At 44.7% G+C, this 16,118-nt stretch overlaps 1 pseudogene; it reads left to right on the forward strand.

Annotated features, from left to right (window-relative positions):
* The window catches only part of LOC104988858, a 64,854-nt pseudogene that overhangs the window by 11,575 nt on the left and 37,161 nt on the right, over positions 1-16,118 (forward strand).

A 16,118-nucleotide genomic window follows, 5' to 3' on the forward strand; every position in this document is an offset into this window, starting at 1 on the left:
ATTATAGGCAAAGTGATGGGATATCACTTCTGATTAGGTTATAACAGACTAAGTTTGCTCCCACCCCGACCCTTCCCTCCATATTCACTATCACCCGCCCGCCCTCTCTCTCTCTCTCTCCCTCCCTCCCTCTCTCTCTCTCTTTCTCCCCTGCCTCTGGCTCTCCTCACGGTTCCCTTCTGATGAAGGGAGATGCCATGTTGGGAGCTCCCTGTGGACGCCCACAGGAAGAAGCGGAGGCCTTCTGTCCAGCAGCCCATGAGGGGTCTGCCTGCGACCACACACCTGAGCAGAAAGCAGATCGACCCTCCGCCAGCTGAGCCAGCAGGTGAGATGGCAGCCCCGCCTGACACCTGACATCCAGCTCGGCCACGGCCAGATCCCGACCCGCGGAGACGGGTTTGACACACGTTGTTTTCAGCCGCTAAGCTTGGGTAGTGTGTTTCACAACAGGAAATGAACACACACCACTAATACCAGGCAATCAGATATTTGAAGGCCCATCTCAGACCAATTCCTGGACATCGTTTCCCGCTAACAACTAAAGCATCAGAAGAGGTACCTTTGAATAGAAATTTCAAGAAAGGTCCAGAAAACAAAAACCAGACAGAAGTAGAGCTAAACGTTATCCAACTCTCTCAGTTTACAGCTGGGAAACTGAGAGCCTGAGACTTTCTCAGAGCCCCCATGACATGAGGGGAGGGCCAGGGCCAAACCTAGTCATGTTTCTCCATCCAAAGTGTCTGCAGGTTTCATCCTCGCCTCCCTTGCTATTTAAGGCAGCTGTGAGGTGTTCTTGGGCTCTGTGCACTAACGTGTTTTATATAAATGTCTTGTACATTTTATGTAGTGGCGAATATTTACTGCAAGAGTGGTCCTTGATGTTCACAATGAAGAGACGTTGCTCAGCATCTCTATACACCCTTTTCTCTCCACCTCCCGCCCCAGCAGCAAGAAACAGACATGAATGGATACTTGGATGCTTTCTAAACAGGAAACTGTAACCAAACTGACAAAGGGAAGAGGGAAGGAGCTAGTTATAAGAGCTAGATGTGGTAGTTTATCTGCCAGAGACTTGCAGATATTCTGTTGCTCCTGGGATATGAAGGTGGCTCAGAAGATGGAGAATTTTTCAGGGTCCAAGGAATTCTCAAGAGAATAAGAAAATAAAAAATCAAACAGGGCCCTCTTTGCAGAAGACATTCAATAACGAGTTACTAAGAAACTTCTCTTGGAGCCGCATTCGTAGGTTGTAATGTCCACATGTGTCCACAGGAGGGCAGCATTTACCATGACTTAAAGCAGAATTATCAACGCTGCCCTCTAAAAGACTACATGAGATATTTTTATACCAAACTGAATTAAGAAATATCAACTTGGCTTTCCAATTCTTGCTTTTAATGGACACAGATAATAGCCATCGTATGTTTCAGATCACTCGGAGATAACCAGTGTTATCAAATTCCAGCAACTCCAATAATACTCTGTAGTTAGTCACCTTACCCAGAAATGTAAGAACAGTTATTAAAATGCTGATAACTAAAAAGAAAGAGAGAAGGAAAGAATGGAGGGAGGGAAGGAAAGAAAGAAGAAAGGAGGAAAGTAAGAGAAGAAGTCCGAGAACAATTACGATTCCCCAGGTCCCTGGGAATCCATTGTCTCTGGTTTTAGGCACAGCGGTTCAGCCATCTCCGCAGGGTAGTGTCCTGCCATTTTCCTTTTCAAAGTAGGACAGGTGTTGCTCCTTGGATAGAACTTCCTAATCTAGCCTGTGTTGGGGAAGTGCTAAATATTTGTTAAAGAAATATTCCAGCCTAATCAGTCTTCTCATCACATGTTCTTGGGCGGTGGCAAACACTGGGAGGTGCGGCGGTGGTGTCTGGCACCCACTGAATGTGTATGTACCTACATTTTGAAGGCATGACACTACAGAAGTAGATGTTTTTCTGGAACTCTCTCGCTTTTTTGGTGATCCAACGGATGCTGGCAATTTGATCTCTGGTTCCTCTGCCTTTTCTAAAACCAGCTTGAATATCTGGAAGTTCACGGTACACATACTGTTGAAGCCTGGCTTGGAGAATATTGAGCATCACTTTGCTGGCGTGTGAGATGAGTGCAATTGTACGGTAGTTTGAGCATTCTTTGGCATTGCCTTTCTTTGGGATTGGACTGAAAACTGGGCAGTGTAATTTCCTTTTCCTTTTCAAAGTAGGACAGGCGTTCCTCCTGGGGTGGATCTTCCTAGTCTAGCTTATGTTTGGAAAGTGCTAAATATGCATTGAGAAAATCTTCTAGCTCAGGCAAGCTTCTCATCACGTGTTCTTGGCCAATGACAATCGTTTGGGAATTGGAGTAGAGTATCTGGCATCCGCTGAATCTGTGTCTGCCTACAGTTCGGTGATGTAAACTTAGAGGGAGGAGACATCGGGCCAGTTCAGGGCAAGGTGAACCTAATCATCTTGACCAGACTGTAATATGCAAGAGGTCTCTACTATACTAACATGCAAGGCTCTCTACTCTGTCATTGTTTCCTCCAGTGCCAGTGCAAAGCGTGGCACCCCATATAAATGAGTCTGTGATCACACATTAAAAACCAGGCATGCTAAGAGATAGGCAAGAACAGCCCAATTTTAGGTATTGGGGTATAAAAGCATTTTCTTTCCTAAAGTGACAGTGTGATCAGCAGCTTCTGAAATTACTCCTAGAGAACACTGTCTCCTGGTTTCCCCGCCACACTGAGTTTTATCCCATCCCCTTGGGACTCACTTAAAATAATGCAGCAAAAGCTTAGGGATGTCGCTTCTGAGATTAGGTTACCAAAGATTAACCTTCTCCCCACCCACCCCTCTCTTCCTCATTCTCTCTCTTTCTCTCCCTCCCTCTCTCTCTCTCTCTCTCTCTGCCTCTGGCTCTTCTCACCGTTCCCTTCTGATGAAGGAAGCTGCCATGTTGGGGCTCCCTGTGGACGCCCACAGGAAGAAGCGGAGGCCTTCCGTCCTTCAGCCCATGAGGAACCGAGGATTGCCCACGGCCACACACCTGAGCAGAAAGCAGATCAATCCTCCCCCAGCTGAGCCAGCAGGTGAGACGGCAGCCCCATCTGACACCTGACATCCTGACCCGTGGAGACTGGGAGATGACACGTGTTGTTTTGGAGTGATGTACTTCACAACAGAGAATGAATACACATCACTAATACAAGTCAATCAGACATTTGAAGGCCCATCTGAGACTTCTTCCTGGGCATTTATATGCTAACAACTAAATCCTCAGAGGATGTACCTTTGGATAGAAATTTTAAGAGGGTCCAGACAAATCATATAAATGTAGAGCTAAACTTGTTCCTAAAGCTACTTTATCCAACATTCTTGGCTTACAGTGGGAAACTGAGGCACTGAGCCTTTCTCAGAGCCCCTGTGACATTAGGGAAGGGCCAGGACCTCAGCCTGATCTGTTTCTCCATCTAAAGTGCCTACAGAGCTTCATCCTCACTTCCTTTGCTATTTAAGGCAGATATGATGCTCTCCTGGGTTTTGCTCACTAGCATGTTTTGTATAAATGCCCTCCACATGTAATGTAGTGATGAATATTTGATGCAAAACAGGAGGCCCAACAGTACTCTCTCCTTGATGTTCACAGTGAAGAGAAGTTGTCCTATCTCTTTATAGCCTTTGCTCTCCCCCTCACACCCCGGCAGCAATAGATGGACATGAATGGAATTGTTGGGAGCCCTGGATAACGGGATACCCAGATGTTTTCTGAACAGAAAATTGTCACCAGGCCACACACAGGCAAGAGGAAAGGAGCTAGTTATAAGAGCTAGATTGGGGGCTTATCATCCAGAGAATTGGGCTTCCCAGGTGGCACAGTGGTAATGAATTCCCCCACCAATGCAGGACATACAAGAGACATGGATTCGATCCCTGTGTCTAGAAGATCCCCTGGAGGAGGAAATGGCTACCCACTCCACCATCCTCCCCTGAATTATTCCATGGATAGAAGAACCTGGCCAGCTATAGCGCATGGGGTCACAAATAGTGGGGCACTACTGAACACGCCACCTGTCCAGTACTTTGGCCACCTCATGCGAAGAACTGACTCACTGGAAAAGACCCTGATGCTGGGAAAGATTGAGGGCAGGAGGACAAGGGGACGACAGAGGATGAGATGGTTGGATGGCATCACCAACTCCATGGACATGGGTTTGAGCAAGCTCCGGGAGTCCTGGCGTGCTGCAGTCAATGGGGTGGCAAAGAGTTGAACACAACTGAGCAACTGACCTGAACTGAACTGAAACGCGCGCACACACACACACACACACAGCCAGAGAACTGCAGACATTTTGTAGCTCCTGGGATGTGGAAAGTAGTTCAGAAGAATAAGCAGAATTTTTCAGGGTGCCAAGAAATCCTCAAAAAAAAAAGAAAGAAAGAAAACACAGAGACTCTTTGCAGAAAACAGTTAATAAATTATCAAGCAACTTTTCTCTTGGAGCCCCATTCACAGGTTGTAATATCCAATGTGTCCACAGGAGAGCAGTATTTACCACGAATTAAAGCAGACTCTCCAGGTCGTCCTCTAACCCTTAAGATACTTTATCCGCCAAAAGAAATTTATTAAGAAATATCAACTGGGGTTTCCAACTTTTACTTTTCAAAGGCACAAATAATAGCCATCATATGTTTCAGATCACTCTGAGACGACCAGTGTTATCAAACTCCAGCACCCTCCAAAACATTTTGTAGTTTGCTTTCTCACAGAAAAATGCAAGAAGAGTTATTAAGATGTGGAAAATTAAAAAGGAGAGAAGAAAGCAATGGAGGGAGGGAAAGAGAGAAAGGAGAAAAGTAAGAGAAGTCTGAGAACCATTACGGCTTTCCTGTTCCCTGGGGATCCAAGGGCTCTGGTTTAGAGAAACCCTAATTTTAGCCAAAGGAGCCCGGCCTTCTCGCCATGGTAGGGTCGTCCCATTTTCCTTTTCAAAGTAGGACAGACATTCTTCCTTGGATGGAACTTTCTAACCGAGCCTATGTTTGGGAAGTGCTAAATGTGTGTTAAGGAGATTATCTAGCTCAGAGAATTTTCTCATCACAAGCTCTTGGCCAATGATAATTGTTTTGCAGTTGGAGTGGTGGTATTTGGCATCCGCTGAATTTGTGTCTACTTACATTTTGGTGACATGAGCTTAGAGGGAGGAGACATCAGGTCAATTCAAGGCAATACGAACCTAATCATCTTGACCAGACTGTAATACGCTTGAGGTCAGGAACTTCATGGCACATGTCGTTTTTCCTCCAGTGCCAGTGTAGAGCTTGGCACATGGTATAAATGAGACAATGATAATGCATTAAAAACTGAGATGAACAAAGAGTATTAATTTTCCAGTGTCTGTGACCCAAGGTATTGTGGAAACGGGCAACATACTATATATTCATTTGCATATGATCTGTGTTTAATTCCCAAGTTAAGATTTTAATAGTCAACAAAATTCAGAGGATTGGAAAAGGAATATTGTGCATATTCTCCTATTTCGTTACACAGGTCCACTCTGGGGGCTGGTAAAATATCGGCCACATGTTGGCCACGCCGTCACCTGCAGTAAAACTACTGGCCGCCAGATAGTGTAATTGCCGTGTGTGTGCTTAGCCGCTCAGTCGTGTCCCACTCTTTGTCACCCCGTGGACTGTAGTCCGCCAGGCTCCTCTGTCCACGGGGATTCTGCAGGAAGAATACTGGAGTGAGTTGCCATGCCCTCCTCCAAGGGATCTTCCCAATCCCGGGGTTGAACTCAGGTCTTCCAAATTGCAGGTGGATTCTTCACCATCTGAGCCGCCAGGGAAGCCCAACGGCCTTTCTGTTTATCTCTCCTCTGCTGCCGTGTCCCTTCAGGTGGGTCTCTGAGTGCTGGTCTCTGCTGATGAGACTAAATGGCCTTCAAATTCATTTTAATTACTAAACCTGGGAAGAGGAGAAAATAATGGACAGAATGATAGAGTTACAGCCAGACTCTTCACCTTTGAGTTCATCTGAGATTCAGGTTGATTTTATTGGAGGAGACAGAGAAGGAAACACAGTTTCAGAAGCTCAGTTCCTATTTCTAACAGAATCAATGAGCTAGAGGGTGAAGTGTTTCCTGCCCTGGCTGGAGTCTGTCTCCCTGTTCCGTGGGGCCATCAGTAAGACGTAGCTGAGGGTTCCTTCCTTGTGGAGGAGAGAAGTGAGGTTTGAGTATGTTACACAGGGGATGAAAGGGGTTTCCGGAGATGAATTAAACATCTATCTCTTAACAGGGAACTGTATTCAATATCCTGTGATAAACCATCCTGGAAAAAGAATATTAAACAAAAAGTCTGTCATCCAACCAGCCCTGACCCTGTTTCCAATACCACAAAGCAGAGAACTTTATCAGGCACAAAAAGGTAGCAACAAGGACTTCCCTGGTGGCCCCATGGTTAATACTCAACACTTCGAAGGCAGGGGGCACAGGTTCGATCCCTGGTCCTGGAACTAAGATCCCACGTGCTATGCATCACAGCCAAACAAAAAAACAGGCAGCAACAACTGCCTAGACCCAATCAGACAGAGTTGAACCTGCAGTGAATATAAAGTCTCAAACCTGGATCCAAATGAATGAACAGTGCTGATTCAGCCAAATGCACGCCCCCATCCTCCCACCCACCCGACCCCCGCCCCAGGCCACCGTCCTCAGAACACATGTGGTTCTGGTTCTTCCACATCTGCCTTACTGTATTCAGCCCTCTCAGCAGCCCCACGCAGGTGTCCTGACAGCCCCATTTCAGGATGAGGAAGCTGAGGCTGACTGTCAGGACTGGTGGCCCTGGGGTTTGGACACATGTTCCCTGGTGGCTCAGATGGTAAAGAATCTGCCTGCAATGTGGGAGACAGGGGTTCGATCCCTGGGTTTGGAAGATCCCCTAGAGGAGGAAATGGTAACCTACTCCAGTATTCTTGCCTGGAGAATCTCCATGGACAGAGGAGCCTGGCGAGCTGCAGTCCATGGGGTCACAGAGAGCTGGACATGACTGAGTAACTGAGCACTCATGCAATGCACCTTAGACTTTACTTAGCACATTGCAAAAACTGTATTTTTGCTATTATTTGAAGAAAAAGAAACTGTATTGTTTATTATTGTAATTAGATGAGTCACAGCAATTAAATTTTTAGGCAAAAATGAATTAAAAAAAAGAGAAAATGAAGTCACTCAGTCGTGTCTGACTCTTTCAGACCCCATGGACTGTAGCCCGCCGGGCTTCTCCATCCATGGGATTTTCCAGGCAAGAATACTGGAGTGGGTTGCCATTTCCTTCTCCAGGGGATCTTCCTGACCCAGGGATCAAACCTGGGTCTCCTGCATGAGGGCAGACTCTTTACTGTCTGAGCCACCAGGGGATCCCTTAAAAAAAAAAAATTTTTTTTTTTAAAGAGAGAAAGGTTTAAATCAGCCAAACTTAAAAAAAATTTTGTTGTTGTTGCTCTCTATCCTGTGAACCAGTGGGTCCAGGCTTTGACAAAGATTATTCAGTTTGATCAGTGAGATGCTGTATACCTTGAGTGCCCACTGTGTTCCAGGCTTTGGCTAGCTGTAAAAGGATTGACAAATGATGCTGCTGAGCGCTGCCTTGCTGGCTCCCCCAGGACTGTAGGAGAGATAGTAAGTTACAAACCAGGAGAACAGCGTGTTCTGTGTGACAGACTATAGATTAAGACCCTTTGAAGAGCGTTCAGGGAAGGCTTCCTGGAGGAGGGGGCATTTAACCAAGTGCTCAAGTGATAGGAAAGGGAAGAGAATTTAAACCAGAGGGAACTCAAGGGTAGGTGGGTGAGGCTAAAGGGTAAGAAGTTGTGAGCAATTGGATGGACCCGGAGCTGGAAGCCAGAGGAGCCTCGAAGGAGCAGTGTCCCAAGCTTCAGGGTCTGGACTGTAACCTGTGCAAGAGCTTCTTCTTTTTTCTTTCATATTTGGCCTCACCATGACGCCTGTGGGATCTTAGTTCTGCAAACAGACAATGAACCCATGCCCGCTTTGATGGAAGTGGGAAGTCTTAATCCATCTGACTGCCCAGGAAGTCCTTCCCATATGTTTCTACCTCTGTGGGTTTTACGCTCCCAGTGAGCAAGGGCTGACAAACCTTTTCTGTCAAGGGCCAGGTAGTTAATACTTTAGGCTCTTCCAACGCTGGGTTCTCAAATGAAATATCATGGCCATGTATTCAATAACACTTTATTTGCGAAAACATTCAGTGGCCCAAAAATAAACCCTCCCATACATGGTCAAATGAATTTTTGAGGAGGGCGCCAAGATCATTCAATGTGGAAGGGAGTTTTTCAACAGTGTTGGGAAAAAATGGATTTCCGTAAGCCAAAGAAAGAGGTTGGGCCCTGACGTCATACCATAGACAAAAATTAACTCAAGATGGATCAAAGACCTAAATGTCATAGCTAAAATTATAAACTTCTTAGGAAGAAAGCCTCATGATGTTGAATTTGGCAAGGCTCTCTTGGAAGTTTCATCAAAGGTAGAGACCACAACAACAAAAATAGATAAATGGGACTTCATCAAAATGTAGAACTTTTGTGCATTGAAGGACACCATTAGGGACTTCCCTGGTGGTCTGGTGGGTAAGACTCCGCACTTCCAATGCAGAGGGTGCTGGTTCAATCCCTAGTCGGGGAACTAAGATCCCACATGTGCTGCTGTGGTCAAAAATAAATTTTTAAAAAAGAAATTTTTTTAAAAAGACACATCAATGGAACAAAAAGTTACTTATGGAATGCCAATCATGTTATCTGATAAGGGGTTAATATCCAGAAAGTGTAAAGAACTCCTAAAACTTAACTACAACAAACAACCTGATTTAAAAATAGGCAAATGGGCTTCCCTGGTGGCTCAATGGTAAAGAATCTGCCTGCCCTATATAGGAGACACAGGTTCGATCCCTGATCCAGGAGGATCCCGCATGCCTCGGAGTAACTATGCCCGTATGCCACAGCTGTTAAGCCTGTGCACTGGAGCTCAGGAGCTGCAGCTGCTGAGGCCATGTGCCGAGAGCCTGTGCTCCACAATGAAAGGCCACTGCGGTGAGAAGCCTGCATGCCGCGACTAGGGAGTAGCCCCTGCTCGCTACAACTAGGGAGAAGCCCATGCAGCAAGGAAGACCCGGCACAGGAAAAAGAATATTCAAAATAATAAGCAAAGGACTTAATAAATATTTCTCCCAAAAGATTTGCTGATAAGCACATAGAAAGATGTTCAACATCATTCCTCAAGGAAATGTAAATCAAAACTACAAGGGAATACCACTTGGCAGCCATTAGGAGGGTGATATTAAAGAAAAAAAAAAAAAACAGAAAATAACAAGTGCTGAGGAACCTTGCGCTTTGCTGGTGGGACTGCAGAATGGTGCAGCAGCTATGGAAAACCATTCCTTAAAAAAAGGGATAAATAGCAATTCCTCAAAAAAAAATTAAAAATGTAGTTACTAACAAGGGAGTTCCCTGGTGGCCTAGTAGATAGGAGTCTGGACTTTCACTGCCATGGGTTCAGGTTCGGTCCCAAGTAGGGGAATCCCGAAAGTCATGCAGCGAGGCCGAAAACAGTTATCTTATGATCCAGCAATTGCTTATCAGAGTATATACCGAAAAGAAGTGAAAGCAGGAACTCAAACAGTTATTTACACACCCAGATAAACTTTTACCACAATTTGCAATAGCCAAAAGGTGGAAACAACCCAAATGTCCATCAACTGATCAGTGCATAAACAAAATATTAATATGATCTATCCATACAATGAAATAGCATTCGGTCTTAAAAAGAAAGTTCTGACACAGGCTACAAGATGGATGAATGTTATGTGGTCCAGTGATTAAGACTCTGAGCTTCCTGTGCAAGGGACGTGAGTTCAATCCTTAGTCAGGGAATTGGAGCCTGCATGCCACAACTAAAAGAAGATCCCACATATCGCAACGAAGCTACTGCTTGCCACAACTAAGACCTGGCATAGCCAATAAACAAGTAAATATTAAAAAAAAATCTTCCCTCATGCTCACCTGGGCTTCCCAGGTGGCGCTGCTGCTGCTGCTGCTAAGTCGCTTCAGTCGTGTCCGACTCTGTGCGACCCCAGAGACGGAAGCCAACCAGGCTCCCCGGTCGCTGGGATTCTCCAGGCAAGAACACTGGAGTGGGTTGCCATTGCCTTCTCCGCCAGGTGGCGCTAGTGGTAAAGAACTCACCTGCCAACCCAGGAGAAGTTATGAGACGTGCGTTCGATCCCTGGGTCTGGAAGATCCCCTGGAGAAAGAAATGGCAACCCACCCCAGTTATTCTTGTTTGGAGAATCCCCAGGCTACAGTCCATAAGGACACAACTGCAGTGACTTAGCACTCACACAGCACACATGCTCACCTCCCACAAAATCAGATTACCTGCCTGTCCAACTTGGAAAAGCTATAAGAGGTAAGAGGTTCTGAAAAGAAAATAGTTTGCATCCTTTGAGGAGTGTTGAAGACTTACAACAAGCATTTCAGAATAGAAAGAGAGTTGTGGTTGAGTGGCTTTTAAAGTGCAGAGATGAGCTGATTCATCTAGAACTCGCAGGCAAGTGGCTACTAAAGAGAGGTCCCACACCCACCGAACTGTTTTCCGGAGCCACGGGGACAGGTCTAGACTGAGGGTCAAGGAAAATGCTAGACCTAAGCCTTCTCTTTCTCTTTCTTTTTTGGCCTCGAGGCGTGCGGGATCTTAATTCCCCAACCGGGGATGGAACCTGCGTCTCCCGAAACAGAAGCGTGGAGTCTTAAGCACTGCACCCCCAGGGAAGTCCTAGCATTAAACTTTTTGATCAGAGGGAATGAAGGGTGAATGGCAGGTCAACATCACAGCTAAGGGAGTAGAGAAGATCATGGAAACAACACCCAAGAGGGGCAATACCTGAGCCCACGCCACTGAGCTCTAGAAAGACTGAGAACTGCCGGCCGAGGCATCAGTGCTCCTAGCAAGGAGCGGAGGAGCAGGAGGGGCTTTATGCGGTCACTTTAAGGGAGATAAGGAGAGAGGCTGAGGAAGGCAGATAATCGTCAGCAGATGAATTTGGAGGTCCTTTCCAAGAATCTCTGAGAACCAGGTGGGATAAAAGGTATAGAAAAGTAATAAGAAGGAGAGGAGGGAGCGGATACTTGTTTTGGGACATTTTCTGTGAGCCGGTGTTTTGCACATACATCTTTTTTTCTTTGTAAGATTTTTTTGATGGGCACCATTTTAAAAGTCTTTATTGAATTTATTACAATATTGCTTCTGTTTTATGGTTGGTTTTTTTTTTTTTTTGGCCCTGGGGTGTGTAGGATCTTAGCTCCTCAACCAGGGATCAAATCCCCTGCATTACAAGGTGAGGTCTTAACCACTGGACCGTGAGGGAAGTCCCTGTACATAGATCTTATTGAACCTTCATGCAAACCTGATGGGTTGGTATTATTATTATTTCCGGTTGGCAGATGAGGGAACTGATGTTCAGTTTACATAACTTGCCTGGCGTCACACAGCTAAGCTGGTGGAGCCAGCAGGGCTCAAACCCAGGACTGTCTGATTCCCCAGAGAAAGTCCAACTTCTGGTAAATGGGAGGAATTGTGAACACCTTGCAGTTATGGTTTTTAGCCTTCTTTTGAGCCACAGACCTCTTTGAGGGAAGGAGTTTCTAGACAAGGGTCCCATGCATGGGCTTTAAGGGACCTAGGAACCTCCTGAAACTACCTATGAAATCTACTTTGCATGTGTATTTTCTGGAGAGAAGATCCGTGACTTTTCAGTTCTTTAAGGGTCTTTCAAAAGATTTTTTTAAAACATTTATCTGTTTATTTGTCTGCACTGGGTCTTAGTTGCAGCGTGTGAACTCTTAGCTGCGGTGTGTGGGATCTAGCTCCCTGACCGGGGATCACACCCAGACCCCTGCATTGGGAACGCGAAGTCTTAGCTACTGGATCACCAGGGAAGTTCCAGTAGATTTTAACCTTGTTCTAGGAAGTCCATGAACCCTCATGATAGAGGAGAGGCAGGAGGCAAAAACTCTCTCAAGAAAGAGGTTTAGACTATGCAGATGACAAAGGAGAACTGGAGTGCCAGATAAACTGATAAAGTGCCAGGATGTCGTATCTAGATGGGATCATCATGTCCACTGTCTTGGGTATTTGTCACACTTGTGGCCACCCAGCATCTTTTGAACACCCTTCCTGTATCCTGGGAGTTTCTCGTGCTGTGAATAATCCACTTCCCTTTCCCAGCATCCCTTGCTACTAGAGCACAGACGTGATCCAACTCTGCCAATCAGAAGCCCTCCAGCAGACTGGGGCTCAGATGGTACCAACCGTAGAATCTAGTGCAAGACAGTCCCTGTAGGGGGTCCTCATCAAACCAGTTTTGCAGTGTGGTTTGGACATTGCTTCTGGAAGCTGAGCCCGGCAGGATCTTTCAGCCCTTCCAACAAAATTGCCCAGTATCTTTGTAACAGGCTCCCTTTCTGCTTAATCAGCTTAGTCAGTGTCTATTGCTTGTAATTAAGACCCCTAGATGACACACCTACATTTATGGGGTGTGCACACAGATGGGAACTCAGCACCCAGTCGTGAGGGATTGAGACCCGCTGTAGAAACACGTAGTGTCAGGAAGAAAAGAAGTGCAGTTGGTGCCTGCCTGTTGATCACAAGCTCACCCTGTATTGATGAGGGGTTGATGAAAGAGTAAATGATGTAAATTGTAACATTACAAAACAGGGAAAAAAGGAAAAGTAGAGGCCAGTGCAGCAATTAGAAAAAATTTGATTTTTTTTAATACTTACAAAATTTTTATTATAAAAAACATGATAATGTAATGATAAATCTGAATTAAGTACTGTTCGCTCATCCTTAAACCTTCCACTGGGCTTCCCTGGTGGCTCAGATGGTAAAGAATCTGCCTGCAATGCAGAAGACCCAGGTTTAACCCCTGGGTCGGGAAGATCCCCAGGAGAAAGAAATGGCTGCCCACTCCAGTATTTTTGCCTGGAGAATTCCATGGATGGAGAAGCCTGGTGGGCTACGATCCATGGGGTTGCAAAGAGTCAGCCACGACTGAGCGCCTAACACTTTCACTTTCACACCTTCAACTAGGAATATGTTTCTCAAGGCTGAGTTTCAAACTTTTTTCCCTTGTTTCCATTTAAAACGTTTTCCTTTTCTCAGTACAGCTTTAAAGGTTACTCTCCATTGACAGTCACTACAGAATCTCAGCTGCATTCCCCACTGTGCCACGTCCTTGAGTCTATCTTCTCCAGCAGTGTGCCTCCCTCTCCTGTGTCGCCCTCCCCTCCCGCACTGGTGACCACTCACTGGTTCTCTATGTCTGTGAGTCTGCCAATTTTTTATTGTATTCATTAGTTGTTTGTTTGTTTGTTTGTTTTTAAGTGAAATTCACAGTGTCTGACTCTTTGTGACCCCATGGACTATACAGTCCATGAACTCTCCAGGCCAGAATACTGGAGTGGGTAGCCTTTCTCTTCTCCAGGGGATCTTCCCAACCCAGGGATCGAACTTAGGTCTCCCACATTGCAGGCAGATTCTTTACCAGCTAAGCCACAAGGGAAGCCCTGTTTTTTTAAAAAATTCCTCATATAAGTGATATCATACAATATCTGTCTTTCTCTGTCTAACTTATTTCAGTTTAGCATAACGCCCTCCAAATTCATCCATGGTGCTGCAAATGGCAAATTTTTTAGCTTTTTATGACTGAATAATATTCCATTGTGTGCGTCTGTGTATACACACCATAGTGTGTGTGTGTGTATTATGTCTTCTTTATCTATTCATTTTCTTTGCACAAGCAGAGGAAACCCTTGACAAATGAAAAGATAGCCTACTGAATGGGAGAAAAAGTTTGCAAATGATATGACTAGTAGAGAATTAATATCCAACATATATAAACAGCTCATACAAGTCAACATCAGTAAAACAAACAAAATGGACAGAAGCGCTGAACAGACATTTTTCCAAAGAGGAAAGGCAGATGGCCAGTAGACACATGAAAAGATTCTCCACGTCGCTGGTCATCATGAGTTTTCCCCTCACACCTGTCAGAATGGTTATCTTCAAAAAGGACACAAGTAACAAATGTTGGCAAGTATGTGGACAAGAAGATACCCTGTACGCTGTGGGTACAGCCACTATGGAAAACAATATGGATGTTTCTCAAAAAACTGTAAGTTACCATATGGTCTAGAAATTCCACTCCAAAGTATATAAAAAGCACTCATTTGAAAAGCTACATGCACCCCGATATTCATGGCAGCATCGTTTACAATTGCTAAGATATGGAAGCAACTTAAGTGTCCAGCAATTCATTTTTAATTAATGTTTTGAAGTAAATAGAATATTTTTGAAACTTAAATGCTCTGCATAATGTCATCAGGGAAATGCAAATTAAAACTACAGTGAGCTACCACTGCACACCTATTAAAATAGCCAAAATCCAGACACTGACCACACTAAATTCTGGAGAGGATGTAGAGCTACAGAAACTCTCATTCGTTGCTGGTGGAAGTGCAAAGTGGTGCAGCCACTACGGAAGACAGTTTGATGGTTCCTTAGAAAAACTAAACGTACTTTTACCATCAGATCCAGCAGTCATGCTCCTTGGTATTTATCCAAATAAACTGAAAACTTATGTCTACACAAAACCCTGCACACTGATGTTTTATAGCAGCTTCGTTCATAATTGCCCAAATGAAGGACATCAAGGTAAATAAATAAATCAATCAATTTTGGTACATCCAGACAATGGAATATTATTCAGAGCTAAAAAGAAATGAGCTACAGGACTTCCCTGGTGGTCCAGAGATTAAGACTCCTGGCTCCCAATGCAGGGGAGGGAACCAGATCCCTGGTCAAGGAACGAGATCCCACATTCCATAACTAAAAATCCTTCATGCTGCACCTAAAAGATCCTGCCTGCTGAAACTAAGACCCAGCACAGCCAGAGAATAAATACTAAAATTAAAAAAACAACCACAGTAAGTCCTAAGGTAAACGATGGACTTTAGGCAAACTAATGCTAGACCATCAGGTCTGACCTAAATCAAATCCCTTACGATTACACAGTGGAAGTGAGACATAGATTTAAGGGACTAGATCTGATAGGCAGAGTGCCTGATGAACTATGGATGGAGGTTCATGACATTGTACAGGAGACAGGGATCAAGACCAACCCCATGGAAAAGAAATGCAAAAAAGCAAAATGGCTGTCTGAGGAGGCCTTACAAAAAGCTGTGAAAAGAAGAGAAGCGAAAAGCAAAGGAGAAAAGGAAAGATATAAGCATCTGAATGCAGAGTTCCAAAGAATAGCAAGGAGAGATAAGAAAGCCTCAGCGATCAATGCAAAGAAATAGAGGAAAACAACAGTATGGGAAAGACTAGAGATCTCTTCAAGAAAATTAGAGATACCAAGGGAACATGTCATGCAAAGATGGGCTTGGTAAAGGACAGAAATGGTAGGGACCTAACAGAAGCAGAAGATATTAAGAAGATGTGGCAAGAATACACAAAAGAACTATACAAAAAAGATCTTCATGACCCAGATAACCACGATGGTGTGATCACTGACCTAGAGCCAGACATCCTGGAATGTGAAGTCAAGTGGGCCTTAGAAAGCATCACTATGAACAAAGCTAATGGAGATGATGGAATCCCAGTTGAGCTATTTCAAATCCTTAAAGATGATGCTGTGAAAGTGCTGCAGCCCATATGCCAGCAAATTTGGAAAACTCAGAAGTGTCCACAGGACTGGAAAAGGTCAGTTTTCATTCCAATGCCAAAGAATGCTCAAACTACCACACAATTGCACTCATCTCACACGCTAGTGAAGTAATGCTCAAAATTCTCCAAGCCAGGCTTTAGCAATACATAAATGGTGAACTTCCTTATGTTCAAGCTGGTTTTAGAAAAGGCAGAGGAACCAGAGAGCAAATTGCCAACATCCGATGGATCATCGAAAAAGCAAGAGAGTTCCAGAAAAACATCTATTTCTGCTTTATTGACTATGCCAAAGCCTTTGACTGTGTGGATGACAATAAACTGTGGA

This window comes from Bison bison, unplaced genomic scaffold, assembly GCF_000754665.1.
Source record: "Bison bison bison isolate TAMUID 2011002044 unplaced genomic scaffold, Bison_UMD1.0 scf7180017864143, whole genome shotgun sequence".
In the NCBI taxonomy this organism is placed as follows: Eukaryota; Metazoa; Chordata; class Mammalia; order Artiodactyla; family Bovidae; genus Bison; species Bison bison.